Consider the following 21,731-nt stretch of genomic DNA (forward strand, 5'->3'; position numbering starts at 1 on the left):
GGAAAGAAAGAGAGAACCAATTACAAGGATCTCCATATAACCTCCTCCCTGGGGGATGGACAACAGTAGTGGGTGAAAGGAGATGTCGGACAATGTAAGATATGATAAAATAATAATAATTTATAAATTATCAAAGGTTCATGAGAGAAGGGCGAGCAGAGAGGGAGGAGAAAAAATAAGGAGCTGGTTACAAGGGCCCAAGTGGAAAGCAAATGCTTTGAGAATGATGGGGGCAACAAATGTACAAATGTGCTTGACGCAATGGAGGTAGATATGGATTGCGATAAGAGTTGTTCAAGCCCCCAATAAAGTGATTTAAATTTTTTAAAAAGAGGTCTTGTGCAGCAAATTTACCTAATGTAATGCATCTTTTGATCTCTTGACTGTTGCTTCCATGATCATTGATCATGGAAAATAAATTCCTTGATAACTCTAACCTTTTCTCCACTTATCAAGCAGTTTCCAAAATAGGAAGAAAATCGACTAAAGACCACTGATTTAAGACTATAAGGTGTAATATTCCTAAGTGTTGTTCTTGTATTTCATGACATAAGGCAAAGAAAAGACATCAAATGTATTCCTCTGGGGAAGAAAGAGGAGAAACTAGCCTTATTCAGCTGATATGATTTTATATGTGGAAAATATCAAAAGCTCCACAAGGAAAGTGCTGGGAGTGATAGAGGAATACGGCAGATTGGCAGTATACAAGATGAACAAACAGAAGTCTATTGAACTGCTATACACATCGGACAAGAGCACAGAAGAGAGAATCAAAAAGTAGCACCCTTCACAATAGCCAAGCAGAAATTGAAATATCTAGGGATATATCTGACTAAAAAAACCCAAAAGATTTGTACAAGGAAAACTACATAGCACTATTACAAGAAACCAAGAGTGATGCAACAAATGGAAGAATATCTCATGCTCATGGATTGGAAGACGCAATATAGTAAAGATGCCAGTTCTACCCATGGCACTATGTAAGTTTAATGCTAGCTTAATACAAATACCATCATCTTTCTTTAAATAATTGGAAAAACTGATTACCAACTTCATATGAAGAAGGAAGAAGCCTAGAATTAGCAGAGAACTCTTCAAAAAGAAGGACAAAGTTAGAGGGCTTGATTTAACTGACTTTAGCACCTATTATACAACCACAGTGGTAAAAGCAGTTTAGTATTGGTATAATGACAGATACTCAGACCAATGGAAAAGAACTGAAAACCCAGAAATAAAATCATCAGCATACAACAACTGATCTTTGATAAGGGTCCCCCCCCAAAAAAAAATATCAAATGGGATGCAGATGCCCTCTTAAACAGTGGTGCTGGAAAAACTGCCCAAACTATTAGAGCCATCAATGAGGGAATTGGGACAAACATTGGCCCAGGGAATACATAGGCTATGAGAAATAGGGAAGGATACAAATACAGATGAGGCACAAATTGACAAGTGGTATATACTGAAGATAAAACACCTGTGTACATCGAAAGAATTCACCAAGAGAATAATAAGAGAGCCCATGGACTGGGAAAACATCTTTAGCAATGACACATCAGACAAAGGCCCTATTACTGAAATCTACAATACTCTGCTATCTTACAATAAGAAAAAAAATGAATTACTCACTGAGGATGTGGGCAAAGGACATGAACAGAAGTTTCACAAGGGCAGAAATCTGAATGGCCAACAAACATATGAGAAAATGTTTCTGATCATTAGCCATAAGTGAAATGCAAATTAAAACAACAATGACATACCACCTAACACCCTCAAAAATAGTCCAATTCAAAAAATCAGAAAGTAACAAGTGTTGGAGGGGCTGTGGTGAGATAAGAACTCTTATCCACTGCTGGTGGACCTGTAGGTATATACAGCCATTATTGAAATTTGGCGATATCTAAAACAGATGAAAATTGAGCTACCATACAACCCAGCAATCCCACTACTGGGCATATACCCAGAAGAGGCAAGAAACAAACCACAGTCAGACATCTGTGCTGCAATGTTCATCGCGGCACAGTTCACAATCACAAAGAGGTGGAAACAGCCCAAATTTCCATCAACAGATGAATGAATTAAAAAACTGTGGTACATACATACAATGGAGTACTAAAAGCAGTGATGAATGCATGAAGCACATCACTGCATGAAAAGAACTGGAGGAAATTATGCTAAGCAAAGTAAGCCAAGCACAAAAGAACAAGTACAGCATGAGTCCACTGAGGTAAGCTTAAAAAGCAAAAGGGGCATAGGGGAAAACCTACGATATGCATACATTCCTTGGGTAAGATCTGGGTACTATGGCAGGGGCAGTCAATGCACAGAGAGGACCATAGGGCTGGCCCCACCATGAGACATGACATCCCTCGCTGACCCCGTAGTGCTAAGAGGAGCAACACTGGAGACACACTATGGGAACTGTGCCCTATCTGACCCCACCACACCCAAACCAAACAGTAAGGGTGTGTAATAGAGCAGCAAGGGGAGCAAAGCAATGAAGTATTGCTTTTGGTATTCTACAATGGTATTCTTCAGGGGAAGAATACCAAAAATAGACTTTAGGGCCAGGGAGTGGCATACCAAACCACTCGACCAGAAAACACTCAAAAAGGTCAACAAATAGACCTGGAACTATTTATAGACTTTTCTTTCTTGTTGTTGTTTTGTTTTGTTTTGTTTATTGTTTTCTTTTATTATTTTGTTTTGTGCTTACTATTGTTTTTGCATGTCTAGATAACATAGGTGGTATAAACAATCTGGGGGAGAAAACAACAGGACCAATGGTTCTGGGGGGACATGGGAGAGGGGGATGCAGGGGAAAGGAAGGTGCCAACAAACCCAGGGACAAGGGAACAAGTGATCTAAAATTGATGGAGAGGAGGGCATAGGGTGTCTGGTGGAGCTTGATCAAGTGTAATGTAGCTGAGAGGAATTACTGAAACCAGAATGAAGGTCAAACATGATAGTGGGACAAGAGGCAAGTAAAAAGAAATAGAGGAAAGAACTAGGAGGCAAAGGACATTTATAGAGGTCTGAATTCAGGCATGTACATATGTAAATATACTTATATATAACGAGATGGAAATAGAGCTATGTACATATATTTGTATGTTAAGTATTAAGGTAGCAGGTGGACATTGGGTCTATACTCAAGTACTCCCTCAATGCAAGAACACTTTGTTCAAGTGGTCTACACTCAATGCAAGAACACTTTGTTCTAATAACTTGGCATTCTGTGATGCTCACCTTCCCAACACAATTGTTGAAGACAAAATGGGTACATAAGCAAATGTGGTGAAGAAAGTTCATAGTGCCTGGCTATACAAAGATATAGTGTCTGGGGTTTTAAAAGTTTAAAGATAAACAAGTGGCCATCCAATTGAGAAGCAACAAAGTACACATGGAAGAAGCACACCAACCTGTGTGATCAGAACAAAAAACATGTCAATGTGAATGGGTGGCGGGGCAGAGTGGAGACGCAGTCCATCGTTAGACAATTGGACATTCCCTCACAGGAGGGTCACAAGAAGAGATGAGCCAGTCAGGGTGCAAGATAGCACTGTTTGAAGCATACAACTTTCCTCTATTTCTTTAATGCCCACCCCCATCATGACCCCAATTCTACCTTACAAATCCAGCTAGACAAGAGCATGTACACAGGTACAGATAAAACCCCACAACACAGGGAATCCAGGATAGATACACCCCTCAGGACCAATAATGAGCGTACTGATACACGGAGGGGAAGGGAAGATAGGGGCGAGAAAGGGGGAGCCGATCACCATGATCGACATATAACCCTCTCCCAGGGGATTGAACAACAAAAAAGTGGGTGAAGGGAGACAGCAGTCAGTGTAAGACATGATGAAAAATTATAAATTATCCAGGGTTCATGAGGGAAGGATGGGTGGGGAGGGGGCGAAATGAGCTGATACCAAGGGCTCAAGTAGAAAGAAAATGTTTTGAAAATGATCATAGCAACATATGTACAAATGTGCTTGACACAATGGATGTATGTATGTATGGATTGTGATAAGAGCTGCAAGAGCCCCTAATAAAATGGTTTAAAATTTTTTTAAATGTAAGTGTGAGTTGTACAATCATCACCACCATCAATTTTCTTCTTCCTGTACTCATTATTCATGTAATTATTACTATTTTAATTGTGATATAAATATATGCAACAAAACATTCTTCAATCCAACAACTTATACAAGAATATGCCTGATACAATTGATGTATGGATTATTATGAGAGCTGTAAAAGCCCCCAATAAAATTATCTTTAAAAATACTATAAAATAAAACTGTGGGGAAAGAGGGACAGCGGTTGGTATAAGATATAAAAATAATAAAAATTTATTATTTATCAAGGGATCATGAGGGTGGAGGGGTAAAAGAGGAGCTGATACCAAGGGCACAAATAGGAAGAAAATGTTTAGACTATAATGATGGAAATATATGTACAAATATGCTTGATACAATTGATGTATGAATTGTTATAAGATCTGTAAGAGCCCTCAATATAATTATGCTTTAATTGAAAAATAATTAAATTAAAATTTTAAAAAATAAAGAAAAGAGAGAAAATTCTCATAATTCCATTACCACCCACCTACTCTAGAGTCTCCTACCTTGGTTCAGATTAGCCTCTCTATCTTGGACAGGATGCCCCAGAAATAGATCTAGAGACTAGGAATTAAGTAGGTGAATTGGGAGGTGATCTGAGAAGCATCAATGGGAAAGTGGAGGGCGAACCAGGAAATGGAAGGAAGCCAATCAAGGGTATTTTAATAAGCAAGTTACTTCTGTGAGAAACCTGGGTCCAACCCCACTAGGAACCTCTGGAAGACAGTATAATACATAAGTCAAAGTTTCCACCAGCCCAGAGTCAAGGGCATTGAAGTATTTAAACTCCAACTCCCACCTACCATTGACTAAGGACTGTTACCCGGGTTAACTCTCTGGGGCTCTAGCCAAGAGAAAGCCCACAGAGAGTCACAGGTGTTTCCAGTAAGACACCAATTGGCTAATACAGGAATGGTGAGTGCCAATTGAACATGGGTTGGGCCCAGGCAATTGGTCACATTTAGCAAGCATAAAATTTCTCTCAAGTCTGATAGTGTATCACAAAAATGCACACTAATCTTGCATTTTATTCCATTAACATCTCCAAGTTAAAGTGGTGGTCCAGGAATATGAACTATATCTATCCTAAGCTTTAAGTACCTCTCCATGACACACTAGTAAGAACTGAAGTTTTTAGCATGCTTCAGTTTGAGGAAACCAGAAGTGAAAAAATACAAAGAGCCTGGACTTCCTGATCATCAGCTCTAACTACACCTGTTTGGGCGAGGCAATCTTGGAAAAACTTCTCTATACAGGTTTCACTAGCATGTAGATTGACTTAATGCCTCCCATTTTTGTTTTCTGTTTCCTAAGGAATTTTCCAGTTCTTCAGGGAACCCCAGGAAGTGTCACCTTTTCTGGCCCTCCCTCTTCTCCCAGAAGGTGAAACTGCCCCTTGACAGTGCTTTCAGGTGGAGCCAGTCTATTCTTTCCTAGCCAATTCTGAGTTCCAGCCTCCATCCAGGTGCCTGACCATTCGTCAGGCTTGGCCCCAGATGACAGTCCTGGCAATTGAGCATCTGACTCAGTTCCAAGATTCTCTGCCCAATATGTGGCCCAGTTCTAACATTCACGTTCTGCCTTGGTTCCTGTTCTTGAATTCCAGTTTTGATGATCTGCCTAATCCTTCAATCCCTTCTAGCACCAGGACTCCATTTTGTGCTTGTTAGTCCTGTCCCAAAACCCCAGCAGTTGTCCCTAATACCTTCTTCCCCTAACTACCTGTTGACCTGGATCCACTGGTCTCTCCCCTTCCTAGATTCCTTTTAACAGCATTGCACCCATTCATTAGAGTTCCTAGATTTCTCCCTGTACATTCTTAGAGTTTACAATCCTCTTTGGATACTCTACTTTATCAGTCACACTCAGTCTCTCTTCTCCCAACATCCATTTCTCTGCCCCCAAAAGCTCAGGCCCTTGCCTCTTTTAATGTCCCCCCATACCGTGTTGACTAACTAGGCCACAACAGTCTAACATAGAATATTGGCTTTAGCAGTCTAGAAGGAGCCTTGTAGCTTAGTGGTTATGAGTTGGGCAACTACCCACAAGATCAACAGTTCTAAACCACCAGCAGCTCTAAGGGAGAAAGCCAGGGCTTTCTACTCACATAGAGAATTACAGTCTCAGAAATTCACAGAGGCAGTTCTATCCTGCCTTAAGAGGTTGGCATCAACTCTATAAAAATGAGTTTGCTTTTTTTGTTGGTTGGTTGGTTGGTTAAGAGTCTAGATGATTTCTCTACTCCTAGAGTTTTGTATCTCAAACATGAAGTTTTTCATATTCATATTTCTTGAGGGGCAGTCAGACAAGGGTTGCTTTTACTGAGTGGCTACTCAAGAGAACTGCTGAGGTCACTATGTACAGAGACGAGAGGAGGAGTTTACTTCTTGGTTTCTTTCTCCTTGAATAGAACCTGATGATATTTCTTGGCCTGGAGTTGCTCCTCACAGCACTTGTGTGCTTCCTTGGTCCTAGACCTGTGGGCCTCAGCCTGGTCAGCCAGGAGCTTCTTGCAGGCCTTGTCTGCCTTCAGCTTGTGGATGTGTTCCATGAGAACCTGCTTGTTCTTGAACACGTTCCTTTTCACCTTAAGGTACAGGCTGTGATATGGATATCGGTCAATTTTCTCTGACTCCCGGTATCTCCTGAGCAGCCGGCACAGAATCCTCTTCCTCAGGCAATGAATGTACAAATGTGCTGTACACAGTTGATGCATGTATGGATTGTGATACGAGTTGTATGAGCCCCTAATAAAATGATTAAAAAAGAAAAGAATCCTCATCCAGGTCACATTCTCAGGCATTCAAGCATTGGCAGTACCCTTTTTGCTCACCTACACCCATATGCCTGCCCTTCCAGCAGGCTAAAGTATTTTTTGGGCATCAAGCCCAAGAATGGATGGTCACAGGCTTGCAGATGATAAGGCCACCTTTGATCAGTGTCCGGATTTGCTGATGGGAGTTGGCTTTGGTGTTTTCATTGGTTTCGTTGAGGTCCAAACAGACTTTCTTCTTCCCACAACGGAAGACGCTGGAAGTGAGCCTCTTCTGAAGCCTGGGCATACTCATGGCCACGGCCGCAGTACCGAAAGGCCATACTCATGTCTTGACAAATTAGAAATGCCCCACCTCTCCCCTGTTTAGAGGGCCATCTTCTGTCATTTTAATTATAGATATTAGCCAATTAAGATCTAATTGAGTGTCACTCTGAAAATACAAGATGCTCTGTGTCATGAGTGTCATCACCAAAAAAATCTGTCAATATCAATCTTTTTTCTCTCATCATGATGGATTTATTAAAAGGCTAAAAGGGCATGTCATTTGCTAATAAGCAAGTAGGAAGAACAAAAGGGAACAACCAAGCCCCAACTTCCAAAGCCACCTTCTTAGCCTACCACAGCAATGTTCGTACTGTCATCAAATTGACACAAACTCATGGAGACCCCACGGACAAAAGAATGAAAATTTGCCAGTTCTGGGCTATGTGCTATTTTGTTGTGATCCACGGGGCTTCCACAGAACTAATTTTAGGAAAGAGATTACCAGGCCTCTCTCCCTTGTTTGTCTTAGTCTGGAAGTGCCACTGAAACCTGTCCACCATAAGTAACCCTGCTGGTCTTTGAAATACCAGTGGCATCATTTCCAGCATCATAGCAACAGGCAAACCACCACAGAACTCCAAACTGACAGATGAGTAATAGATAGCAACATTACTACTATTTTTATACCCTCTTGAATAGTTCAGGGGCAGCTTTAAATAGGCACTCCATTTGCAACATAGGAAGGAGTATGATGGCATAGTCAGTTCTCCCATTTTTTCTATATTCCTACCAGTACCAGGTTTATTTTGATTTTTGTATTTTCTTATTGAGATTTCTGTGTGATGTTGCAAGAAGTAGGATGTAGTTCATTCAATGGCTTTCAACTATAACACAATATACTGAAACCAGATTACTCGCTCATTTTTACTCTCTCTTCCTAAAGTACTCCATTGTCATTGCCCAGTGATAGTGTTCCCTGAGGATATAATACTTTGAACGTGGAGTTCATTGAACTGCAAGATTTATTGGGCCTTCATGGGTTGTTTAATATGCAGACCTGGTCAGATGTCCTGAGGGGAAAATGAGAAGTTACTTGAAATTATACTTTTAATTAGACTCTTGTTCTGAATGTTCTGAACTATTATTTTGGTGGTGGTGGTGGTGGTGGTGGTATTTTTTTAAATTAGATGTAATGTTTTCAAATTCAGTAACTTCATATTTCTGATTGGGTGAATTAATAATGATAGAGTGTACAACTGAAGGGAAGCTTGAAGATCATTGGTCTTGCCTTTTTGTTATAAAGAAAATGCACTAACCACAGAGAGAATAAATTAATTGACCAAAGTCACAGAGCTAAGCATTAGGAGGAACTCGGGTATTTTAATGTCTAGACAAGTGATCTTTGATCTATAGATAGAATCTATACATCCAAACATAACCAAATTGAGGCAAAATTGTGCATTATCCCGTGTCTCATGGCATTGATTGTGAAACATAAGTTTTTCTTTTCCTTTTCTACTTCCCAAATCCTATCAGAGTTTGCTTGTCATGAGTCCTAAATGCAGGGCCTCCTCTTCTGTGTTTCAAGTGGCATCTAATTTAATTAACTCACATGACAATGAATGTCAAATGGCTTCATGCAAGTCTTTTCAAATAGGAATTTCCATACGTGTAAGGCCAAGTTCCATGGAGTAATTGAATAGTATGATTAATCTTCATCAACCATCACATTTTCTCAAGAAAGAAAGATGGAGGGTGATATGAATTCTTTCTCCTTCAGATCCACTCTCCACCCTCTTCCCCTGGGTTCTATGTATGGACTACATCAAGGCACTTCCTTGTCTTCTGACTTCCAATTGGGTTTGTCAAATGGAGGAAGTCAAGAGGAGATCAGAGAAAGGAAGAAATGAACGATAGTCCACAGGATGCCTACAAGCTGACTCCACTCCTCTACTCAAGACCACAGCTATTCTAAGCCAGCCTCCTCTACACAGCTATATCCCAATAGCACTGCCTTCTTTTCCTCTTCAGGCCTTGAGTGCTAGCAGCTCCTCAGTGTCAATTGGCCCATGGTATTGCACTATCCCATCCCTTCCAGATTTCCCTAAACCCTGATAATGCTTTGTAAATCATCGTCCTATCAAACCATCCTCAGTTACCCAGGTTCTTTCCTCTATTTCCTTTTACTTTCCATTTGTTCCACCATCATGTTCGGCCTTCATTCGGGTTTAGTAATTTCCCGTTGCTACATTGCCCTTGATTAAGCCGTATGCCCTTCTCTCCATTGATTTTAGTTCACTTGTTGTTCCCTTGTCACTGGGTTGGTCCCGCCCACCCTTCCTTTCTCCCACCCCACCTTCTCCCATGTTCCACGGGAACCACTGGTCCCATTCTTTTCATCTCCGAATAGTTGTTTTTATTTGCATTTTTCTTATGGCTAATGACCGGGAACATTTTCTCATATGTTTATTGGCCATTAGGATTTCTGCCCTTGTGAAACTTGTGTTCAGGTCCTTTGCCCACCTCCTTAATGGGCAGTTAGTTTTTTTTTTCTTATTGTAAGCTTGCAAAGTATTGTAGATTTTAGTAATAGGGTCTTTGTCCGATGTGTCATTGATAAAGATGTTTTCCCAGTCCATGGACTCTCTTATTACTCTCTTGGTGAATTCTTTCGATGTACACAGGTGTTTTATCTTCAGTATATCCCAATTGTCAATTTGTGACTCCTCTGTATTTGTATCCTTCCCTATTTCTGATAGCCTATGTATTCCTTGTTGCCAACGTTCTCAGGTTTGTCCCAATTCCCCCATAATGACCCTAATAGTTTGGGGGTTTATCTTAAGGTTTGTGATCCACCTTGAGTTGATTCTTGTGTGTGGAGTGAGGTAAGGGTCTTGCTTCATTTTTATGCAGGTAGATTTCCATTTTTTCCAGCACCAATTATTCAAGAGAGCATCTGCTTCCCATTTGATATTTTTGGGCCCTTATCAAAAATTAGTTGTCTGTATGCTGATGCTTTTATTTCTGGGTCTTCAACTCTTCCATTGGTCTGAATATCTTTTGCTATACCAGTACCACACTATTTTGACCACTGTGGCTGTATAATACATGCTAAAGTCAGATAGAACAAGTCCTCCCACTTTGTCCTTTTTCTTGAGGAGTTCTCTGCTAATTCTGAGCTTCTTCCCTCTCCATATGAAGTTGGTAATCGTTTTTTCCAATTCTTTGAAGAATGATGATAATATTCCTATCAGGAGATCACTAAACTTATATAGTGCCTTGGGCAGAACTGAAATCTTGACTATATTGGGTCTTCCAATCCATGAGCATGGGATGTTCTACCATTAGATTAGGTCACTCATGGTTTCTTGTAATAGTGTTCTATAGTTTTCCACGTACAAATCTTTTGGTTTTTAAGTCAGATATATCCCTAGATATTTCAATTTGTGCTTGGCTATTGTAAAGGACACTACCTTTTTAATTGTCTCTTCTGTGATCTTGTCTGATGTGTATAGCAGTCCGAGAGACTTCTGTTTGTTGTTTTTATATCGTGCCACTCTGCCATATTCCTCTATTGCTCCAACACTCCACTTGTGGACTTTTAGGATTTTAATTATATAAAATCATATCATCTGTAAATAACAATAGTTTCTCTTCTTCTTTCCCAAGACAAATACCTATGATGTCTTTTCTTTCTCTTATGTTGTTAGATAGGACCTCCAGTATGATGTTAAATAGGAGTGGGGACAAGGGGCATAATTGACTGATCCCCTTTTTCAGTGGAATTGTTTTCATCTTGTCTCTATTGACTACCACAGTAGCTGTTGGTTTTTCATATATACTTTGTATAATATTGAGGAATTTTCTTTCCATTCCTGTCTTCTTGAGTGTCTTAAAAAGGAATGGGCATTGGATGTTGTCGAATGCTTTTTCCACATCTATCAATATTATCATGTGGTTCTTATAATTTTTCATGTCAATGTGGTGAATAATGCTAATGGTCTTTGGTATGTTGAACCATCCCTGATATGAATCCCACTTGATCATGGTGAATTATTTGTTTTATATGTTTTTGTATTCTATTGGCCAGTATTTTGTTAAGGATTTTTGCATTGATGTTCATTAGGGATATAGGTCTGTAGTTCTCAATTATTGTGGGATCCTTACTTTAGGTATCAGAGTTATACTAGCTTCATTGAAAGATTTTGGGAGTTTTGTGTCTTTTCCTATGTTCTGGAAGAGTTTGTATTGGATTGGTGTCAGTTGTTCCCTGAATACTTGGTAGAATTCTCCTGTGAAACCATCTGGCCTGGGGGATTTTTTTGTTGGTAATCCCTTGATAACCTTGTCTATTTCTTCTATTGCTTTGGGTCTGTTGAGGTTCTTGACATCCATCTGGGATAGTCTAGGGATGGATTGTTTTTCCATGTGTTTTTCCATGACTTCCAAGTTGTTCAATTGGTTAGAGTTCTGGCCTTCATGGTACTGTGTAATTACCCTTTTGATTTCATTAGAGTCGGTTATAATTTCCCTTGTTTCATCCCTCATCCTTGCTATTGAAATTTGTTTCTTCCTTTCTTTGGTTAGGTTTGCCAGTGGTCTATCAAAGAACCAGCTTCTAGCTGCATTAATTTTTTCCATCATTTTCTTGTTTTCCTTCTCCTGTATCTCAGTTCTGATTTTTATTTCTTTCCTTTTGCTATTAGTATGATTGTTCTGTTGACTCTATTCTAATTGGTGTGTTTTCTGCCAGCATATCAACCATACATCTGTCTTCCTTTTTCATGTGTGCATGCATTGCTCTCAGCCTTCCTCTGATAAATGCCCTTGCTGTGTCCCAAAGGTTTGGGTACATCATATTTTCATTCTCATTGGTTTCTAGAAACTACCTGATTTCATCTCTGATCTGGGCCAATACCCACTCCTTTTGAAATAGAGAGTTATTCATCCTCCAATTGTTTATCCTTGTTTTCTTCATTATCCTTTTGTTGATTTCCAGCCTTTTGGCACATTGGTTGGAGAGAGACATCTGTATAATCTCTATGCTCCTTAATTTGATCATGTTCAACTTGTGTCCCAGTATGTGGTCTATCTTTAACGATGTGGGCTTGAAAAGAATGTGAATCTTTTTTCAGTTGAGTGGAAAATATCTATCAGGTCCAATCATACAATTGTGCTGTTTAAGATCTGTAGTCTCCTTGTTAAGTTTCTTTCCCTGTGATCTGTCTTTTTCAGAGAGTGGTATTTTAAAGTCACATACTATCATTGTTGAGCCTGTGATATCTTTTTCATCTTTTAGTGTGTTTGATTTATGAAGTTCGCAGGTCTCTCATTGGGCGCATATATATTTATTATGCTCACTGGTGCCCTTCCCTGTCTCTTATTCTGGGTTGGTACCTTGAGATCAATTTTGTCAGAGACTAAGATTGCTACCCCTGCTTTTTTTATTGCATAAAAAAAATAAAAATAAAATTTTTATTTTATTTTATTTTCTTGGTATATTTTTCACCAGTCTTTAAGTCTCAACTTGTTTTTGTCTGTAAGCATGAGATGAGTCTCCCGTAGGCAGCAGATTCATGGGTTATGTTTTCTAAGATAGTCTGTTAGCCTCTGCCGTTTAATTTCTGAGTTCAGTCCATTGATATTCAGTATTATTACATCCCTCCGTGAACTCTGTGATTGTACCTTTTGTGTTGGGTGTTTTCCTACTTATCTTATGTTTGTGTGTGTGTGAGGTCATTTATGCCTTATTTCCACTATTGAGCCAATGCTATCTTGGTGGCTGTTTTCTCTTTGTCACCCTCTGGGTGGAGTTGTTCTATGTGGTAGTCTCTTATTTGTGCTCGGTAAGTATTGATCTTCTGCCCATACTGGGTAGACAAGGATCTTTGTAGGGCTGTGTTTCTTTTTACGTATTCTTTGAGTTTTTTCTTGTCTTAGAAGACTCTTACTTCTCCATCTATCCTAATAGATAATTTGGCTGGATTTAGTATTCTTGGGATTACATTATTTTCCTTCAATTTTGGAATATGTTACTCCACTCCCTCCTCTTCTTCATCATACCCACTGATGATGGGTCTGAACATAGTCTTATTTGGGTACCTTTATAAGTGACTGTTTTTGCTTTTCCCCAGCTACTCTTATGATTTTCTCCTTTTCCTTATAGTTGGATAATTTAACTATTATATATCTTGGTGACTTCTTCTTGGGATTCAGTCTGGCTGGTGTTCTTTCAGCCTCCTGAATGATTAACTGATTTTCATTTATTATGCTGAGAAAATTTTCCTCTAAGAATTCCCTCGCTATTTTGGCTGTGTCTTGTTCCGGTAGCCCAATTACAGTGAACCCTCGTTTATCGCGGTTAATTGGTTCTAGACCCTACCGTGATAAATAAAATTCCGCGAAGTAGGATTCCTTATTTGTAAATCAAATATTTTCGTAGTTAGAGCATAGAGGACATGAAAAAACACCCTTTAGTCACCATGACACTCGTATTACCCAATTTATTAAATGAAAAAGGGAAAATACAGTAAAACATTTTGGACGTTACAATTATAATTTATTATTTATGGCATCTAGTTTACAGTATTACATATTTCACATACAGTATTATTATACATAGTTCTTACAAATACTGTAATCAATGGCGTGCAACCTCCACGATTTTCTTGCCATCTTTGATCATATCCAAAAGTTTTACCTTTTCCTGGATGGTGAGCATCTTCCTCTGGCGCTTATTTTTATTGTCAGAAGGCTTAGAAGAAGCAGCTCATTTAGGAGCCATCATAGGGCTTAGATAAAATTTCTTAAAAATCGCAAACAATTACAGTACACTGTGCAAAAGCAAAAATGCATTTGATATGTAGCTCCGATACGTAACGATGCAGACAGAAGCATGTACAGTATGAGCCAATCGGTGGCAGTAATGACAGAGCATGCGCTGTTATGCAAAAACCGCGATAGAGTGAAGCCGCGGAAGTCGAAGCGTGAAGTGGCGAGGGTTCACTGTATTCTAATATTGTTCCAATTCATAGCATCAGACATGGCTCTCAAGTTTTCTTCAGCTTCTCTGATTGTCTTATTTGACTGCCTTTCCTGTTTGTTGAAATTTGGCTGCTTATCTTCTAGGTTAGGTGTCCTCAAACTAGGGCCCATGGGCCACATGTAGCCCGCCGAGGACATTTATCCAGCCCACCTGGTGTTTTTGCTCCATTTGGATTTTTTACTTCAGAATTAGATATGTGCAGTGTGCATAGGAATTTGTTTATAGTGTTTTTTTAACTATAGTCCAGCTTTCCAACGGGTCTGAGGGACAAAGAACTGGTCCCCTGTTTTAAAAGTTTGAGGACCCCTGTTCTAGGTCACTGGTGCAATTCTCTGCCTCCTCAAGTCTGTTGGAAAAGTCTGTAAATTTGCTACTGAATTTTGTTATTTCATCACCTAGGTCTTGTATTTCCCTTTGGTGCATTGCCTTTATCTCCTCTATCATTTCCTCCTTATTCTGTATTGATTCCCTCATATCCTATATGACTTCAAGCAGCATTCTGAAGATTTCTTTCTGTGGTAGGTCAGTGTTTGCTTCTTCTATGCACATCGTTAGGTTCATGACTTCTGGCGTTGTCTTCTGTTTCTCAGGCTCTTTAGTTGAGGTTGTTGGAGCTGGTTGCTGTTTACGTGTCATTTTAGAGGAGCCCGGCGCCATCTTCCAGAGTTGAACAGCAGTGGGCTCTCTCTTGGGGCACTCGTATGAGTGGTCAGGCTACCACTATATCTTCCTGGGTTTCACTCTTACCCTAGCCAACCAGTATTCCATTATTTGGAATGTGAGTTGGATAGTCCTCTCAGGAGACATTGGTTGGGTGGTTGTGGGTCCACGAGGATGGCATTTCACTGGCTAATGTCCCAGGAAGCCATAGTGGTGTGTCCCACGGGGCTTGGAGCACCTCGGATGGCTTGTGGTATTTCCTTCTGAAACTGAAGTGCCACGGAGGGTGGGTAGGTGTACCCTCTTTGTTGTAGAGCATCGTGGATAGTATTACCCTAGTTGGAAATATCGCCAGGGAGATTAGGCGGATGTTCCTGCAGCAATGTGGAGCACCACAGATGGCGGGTAGGAGTTCCCTCCGTCACTTGTGGGGTCTTGGGATGTAGGCGGGAGTTCCCCCAGCCATTTGAAGGGTAGATCCCCCAGCCATTTCGGGCATAGGAGAGGGTGGGTGTGATTTCACTAGCTGCGTGTAAATCCAACAAGTTCAGGCAGGAGCTCCCCCAACTGAGCCATCAGAGCTGCGCTAGGTAGAGTGGAGTGGCAGGAAGCCGGCATTGGCTTGTGAAAGGGAGGAGAGAGAGAATAGAAAAGGAGAGAAAGGAAAAAGCAAAGACAAGAATAAAAATTAAAAGCAAACTAACACACACATTAAAAAGCAAAGACAAAACAAAAACAAAGAGTCAAAGAAGAAAACAAAAAAGAAAAACTGAATGTGAAAAGACTGGTGGAAAAGAGAGAAGAAATAGAAGAGGGGAAAAAAGAAAAACAAAAGAAGAAAATAAATAAAGAGATAGCTGAGCTCTGTGCTGTGCGGCGTGTAGCACTGCCTCATGTCGTGTGCAGCACTGCCACAAGGGGCAGGCTTGAGCTCTCCCTGCTGGGTGGGCGGACTTGCCCTAGGCAGAGGGTAGGGGGCTGGAAGCCAGCAGTGGCATGTGGAAGGAAAGAAAGGGAGAGGAGAGAAACAGAAAAGGAAAAGTGGGTAAAAAGGTAGAAGAAAGAAAGAAAATGAAAAGAAAGACTGACTGTGGTGGGAAAGAAAGAAGAAAGAGAGAAGAAAAAAATAGATAGCTGATCCCTGATCGCCTGAACAAGGGGCTGAGGGTGTTTAAACTCTGCCCGAAGGTGGCAGGTTGGTCTGCCCTTTTGGTGCAGGGTCCCACGGGTGCTGGGCAGAATTTCCCTAGTTGGCAAGATCACCATAGAGGTCAGACAGAGGTATTTTCGGCAGTGTGGAGCACTGTAGAGGGCTGTCACATCTGCCTTGTGTGGTGTGTAGCACTCCCACAGAGGGGAGGCTGGAGCTCCCCCTGCTGTTTGGGTGGAGTTGCCCTAGGTAGAGTGTAGTGGCTCAGAAGCCAGCAGTGGTGTGTGAAAGGAAAGAGAGGGATAGAAGTGAGAAAATAAGGAAAAAGAGAAAAACAAAACAAAACTGAGCCCGCTGAGACCAGCTGTAGTGGGAAAGAGAGAAGAGAGAGAAAAGAAAGAGAGAAGAAAAAGAATAGTAAGGGGATAGCTGAGGTCTGATTACCTGACCGTGGGGCTGGAGAGGTTCCAACCCTGCCTCAAGGTATTAGGGTGGTGCGCCCACTCGGTGTAGGGTACCACAGATGCTGGGCGGAATTACCCTCAAAGGCAAGATCACAGCGGAGGCCTGGCCGTGGTTCCAGCATTAATGTTTATCACTAGACATCACTGGTATAGCTACTATATGCAGCACTGCAGCGGTGTGTGTGAGGGGGGCGGAGTTCCCTCAGCCACGGGTAGGGCCCCAAGACAGGCAGGGGATCCAGCCAAACGAAGGACAGGCAGGACCTCCCCAGCTGCATGTAGGATCAAAATGTGTTATCTTTCAATTGGGCATGACCCTAACTGACATAGAGTCCAAAAGGAAGTTAGCAATTTGACTACGTAATTTAACTATTTTTAACATCAGGAACTTAAATAAAGTAAAGAGCAGAATGTAAAATGCAAATGTACTGTCCTAATAGCACTGATGACTGTATAATCCCACTGGAGGGGAACGAATAACAGAATTGTAGGTGAACAGATATATTGCATTGTGTAAGGCATGGAAAATAATAATAATAATAATATATAACATAACAATAAGGGCTTTTGGGTGGTCAGGCAGGGGAGGGAAAGGATCAAGGAGAGCTAATATCAAGGATTTAAAGAAGAAAAAACGTTTTTAAAATGATGGTGGGCAGCAATTGTACAATTATGCTTGATCTTATTGAATTATGAATTGTTACAACATCTGTAAGAGCTTCAAATCAAATGATTTTTTTTAATGTACTGTCCTCTGCTAGGAGATATGTTTGGAAATTTTGGGTGCTCAGTGATGAATGCAATATTCATTCCTTAGAGGAAAAAATAATGATAAACAGAACTCAGTGAAAACTTTAAACTGTCGCTTTTTTCTGGTCTTTGGCTTGTAGTGAAAGAAGAAAATGAAAAAAACTTTTAAAAAACGAAAAGAAATAAATTTCACTTCAGGGATTCACCTGACAAAAATATTTTCAAATTATTTCCTGGTCTCATGATACTATCTTTTCTTTGAAAAAAAATAAAATAAATGAAAAATCCGTGGATCCCAGAAACTGTTACCCTAAAGGAATCTTTAAATCTTAAACCAAAAATACCCCAAGCCTCCTTTAATTCAAACAAGTTCATACAGAATGTCTACCTTGAGCACAATGCTGTTTTGAAGAATTATTTATATGGGATCAAATTGACAACAGCAACTCAAAAGGTTAGATAGGAAGCTTGGGGGGCAACGAGTTCATGTTAATGGTGGAGGGACAATTCAGAACCAAAGGAGGAAAATGGTTGCACAACTTGAAGAATGTAATCAATGTCACTGGATTGCATATACATAAAAGCTGTTGAATCAGTGTGTTTTTCTTTGTGTATTTGAACAATTTTTAAACTCTGGTATTCATATTTTATCTTTTTCCTGTTTGTAGTTTGTTATAGATTGAATTGTGCCCCTCAAAAGATATATGTTTGGAAATAGGGTCTGCAGAGAAGTGAAATGGCTTGGTGTAACTCTTTTATCCATAGTCTTTGTAACTACCACCAAATGCCTGCACGCGAACTTAAGGGTTGGTCCATTTTGCCATTTCTGCTCAATATAAATGGAGCCATTTCAGAAGCAGAAGCAGAGAATTCCGTGACCAGGAAGAAGGAAGAACCAGAAGTGAAGCATGCCCAAGATCCCTGCATTTTCGAAAGCTGGCAGAGGAGCAGTACCAAGACCATGATACAGAGTAGGGAAGCAGCACCCACACAGTGAGGCCAGCCAGGAGACAGCACCATAGGCTTCCAGACCCATGGACAAGTAAAACCGAATGCCTTCGACCAGGAGGCTGGCTTACAAGTTGAGGTGCCCTTTGGGCATTTAGCAGCACCAAAGGAACTTTTGTAACACTGACCTAAGCAGGGCAGAGGGCACGGGACAGTGTAGCCGAGAGACCGAAGACTAGAGAGAAATACTCATATGCCTGGCAGCATAACTGAGAAGAGGCGCCGTGGACAAAAGAACTGTATCCTTAACATTGTTGGCTTCCCTAATAAACTCCCATAATTGTATTGTCTATGATCATCAGCCCCCGCAGAGAAGTAGAATGATGTGGGAGGGATAGCTGGTGTCAGAGTAGGGTACAGGAAGTTGGAGGGTTGCCGCACATCTGATTTCTGTGTCATAGGAATCATCCTTGGGCAGATGTGCAGTTGGAGTCTCCTTTTCCTTTCAGGTATGGCTGCACAGCATTTCTTCGGGGTCTTTGAAGATATTATCAGTTAACATGATGCTATAGTGAAGTAGGGGAGTTCCTAATCTAATATGAATGGTGACCTATAAAAGCAGAGGAGAAAACAGAGGGCGGGGTGGTGGAAATGACCATGTGACCATGGAATTATGCTGCAGCTGCAAGCCTGGGGCTACCAGAAGCTAAGAAAGACAAGAAGCAATCTTCCCCTGGAAACTTTGGAGAAAACATGGCCTTGCTGACATCCTAAATGCAGACTTCTGGCCTCCAGAATGTGAAACAATACAGTTCCGCAGTTTTAAATCCATCCAATTTGTGGATTTTTCATTATGGCTGCCATAGAAAACTAAGACATATTTATATCCACAAATGTAATTTTACAAAAGGCGTTAATGCGATCATAGGATACACTTTTAGATTTTTGAAAGTCTTTTTTTCTTTTCCTGTTCAGCTTGGCTCACTTGTCTCTTCTTTTGACCCCCTCCCTGCAACATACCCATATAATCCATGTTAACACTTTAGTCCGTATCATATATATTTCCTTGAGGTATATATATATATATATATGAATATTGGAGTGGACTTTTAAACTTTTAAAAGTTCATTTGCATTTAAGCATTTGATCAAGTTTAAATTTAATTCCATATGCAATTTATAAGTGAAGCCCAATTTTATTTTCTTGTAGATGCACAAGTGAATTGTGCCTGTCTCATTTACTGAACTTGCCCCCCACTTCTTCCAGCTCGCCTACAATTCCCTGACTTCCACAGTTCTCAAATCTTTCCTGCAACTCTCTATCTCTCCTACATTGTCCATTATCTCATAATATTCAGTTTCACACAATTCCTTTTCTTGCTCACAATCCCGTCTCCCACAATTCCTTGCCTCTCCCACCATTTTCAATGCCCTCCCACAATTTCCTCTTTCAGATTTATCCCGTCTCTCCCTCAATTCATTTCTCCCACAATTCCAGTTGAGTTGGCATAACTCCCACTCCGATTCATGATGACCCCATGTGTGTTAGAGTAGAACTGTGCGCCATACAGTTTTCGTTGGCTACGTTTGGGAAGTAGATTGCCAGGTATTTCTTTGAAAGTGCCTCGGATTAAACCCAAACTGCCAACTTTTCAATTAGCAGCCAAATTATTAACCATTTGCACCATATATGACAAGTATGGCTTCCTCCCACACTTACCTGTCATGTATTAAATTCTCATAATATGTTAGAATCTTTTCTGGATTTTCTATTCTGGTCCACTGAACTCCCTCTCTATTCTTACTCAAGCACTATATTGTTTGAGCTTTATGATAGGTTCTCTTCTCTGGAAAACATGCTGCCCTTCCTATTCGTATGTTTTTTAATGCCTAGGTTCTCCGACATGTATTCTTCCACACATTCTTCAGAGATATTTTATTCAATTTTTTTAATGGAAAAATCAGTCACTGGGATTCTAACTGGAATTAATATAATTAATTTAGAAGGAATTAAGTTGTTTATAGTAAGTCTCCCTTTCTCAAGATTTGAAGTGGTTGTTAGGTCAGATCTATTTTATGATTTTCTATTCAAAGTTGTAGCTCTTTCAGGATGGGTCTGAATCTTTCTTGTTATCTTTCCGTTATGTATCTCATTTTTTGTCAATATGATGAATGAAGCAGGTGTTTTCCAATTTCCTTTTCTAGAAACTTATTGTTAGAAAAGAGGAACAATGTAGATTTTTAAGTATATATTTTCTTATCTACAGAATCACAAATGAACTGAAGGAGTGTATTATGTAGAGAGCTGAGGAACTAACATTTCAGGTGAAGGGAACAGTAAGAGCACAGACCAATAACAGATGGGGAAGGACTAATGTGTCATTAAATAAGCAGGAAATACGGGCGCCTCCAGATTTTGACAGAATCTCTTTGGTGAAATATTGTGCAACTCCTATTCTATGGCAAACTAGGAAAAAGGGAATATATCCCGGTGTGGAGACTCTTTTACATTCACCTATTTATAATAGAGAGGTCATATGTAAATGAATGAGAGCATTATTCCGACCTCTAAGAGTTCAGTCTCTCCTTTCAGAATTAAGTTACAAGCTTATTCTCAGGCTGTGACCTTACAATCTCCATAAGTTATTGTTCCAACTTTTTCTTATGTTTTTATGAGAAGCTCTTTAGTTTTATTAAATTTATTCTTATGATGGGAAGTGGAGTTTCTCTCAACAGCCAATTTTCGGTGCACCCTCTTTTGGTCAAACCTGCTGGACCTGGGGGATACTAAGGAGCTACAGGCCTATGTGGCAAAAGTAGAAGGCAGGAACTAGGTAAATAGAAACAGACAAGAATCAGAGAGAAAACGATATCTCTGATGAAAATTCATTAAATCCAAGAAGATATCCAAGACCCACCCAGCAGAAGCATGGGTGCCAAGGGAAACTAAAATGGCAGTACAATGATAAGGATGACCATCTAGAAGTTTGCCCCTGACTTCAATCTTGCTCTTGACAAGAGCAGTTTATTAAGATCTAGAAAAATCTGGATACTACATCTCTTTCCCTTTCTGATTTCTTCTCTCAGTAATTGCATCCTCATAAGCAAAACCTTCTGATAACTAAAATGATTGTTAGGTATGCCAGGAAGGGAGAGCCTTGGAGAGAAGACTATGGTTCAAGTCACTAGAAAAGTCTACACGCCTCTATGAATTAATAAAATCTTCATCTGGTTCACAAACTGGGTTACTATAAATTTCATTTTTATGGTTTGCTGGGACATGATTGCTTCCTAGAGCAGGAGGAAATAAACTGGTGTGTGATTGTTTCTTTACTCTCATTTGATATTCAAAAGGAAAATCAATACACGAATGTTAAAAGCACTTAAAACTTTAAAAAAATTTTCGACAAATAAGAATGGAGATATCTTAAATAGAGGGAAGTCTAAATTGTAGGTTACTGCTAATGAAATGGTGCTTTGCTTTATACAGATGTGTATGTGTGTATATATATATATATATATACACATGTGTATGTATATATATA

At 40.0% G+C, this 21,731-nt stretch overlaps 1 pseudogene; it reads right to left on the reverse strand.

The window, feature by feature from the left end:
- Positions 1–6,510: 6,510 nt before the first annotated feature.
- On the reverse strand, positions 6,511–7,198 carry LOC101648689 (annotated as a pseudogene).
- Positions 7,199–21,731: the final 14,533 nt, after the last annotated feature.

This window comes from Echinops telfairi, unplaced genomic scaffold (genome assembly GCF_000313985.2).
Source record: "Echinops telfairi isolate 266 unplaced genomic scaffold, ASM31398v2 ScPeMD7_53;HRSCAF=182, whole genome shotgun sequence".
NCBI classification, from domain to species: Eukaryota; Metazoa; Chordata; class Mammalia; order Afrosoricida; family Tenrecidae; genus Echinops; species Echinops telfairi.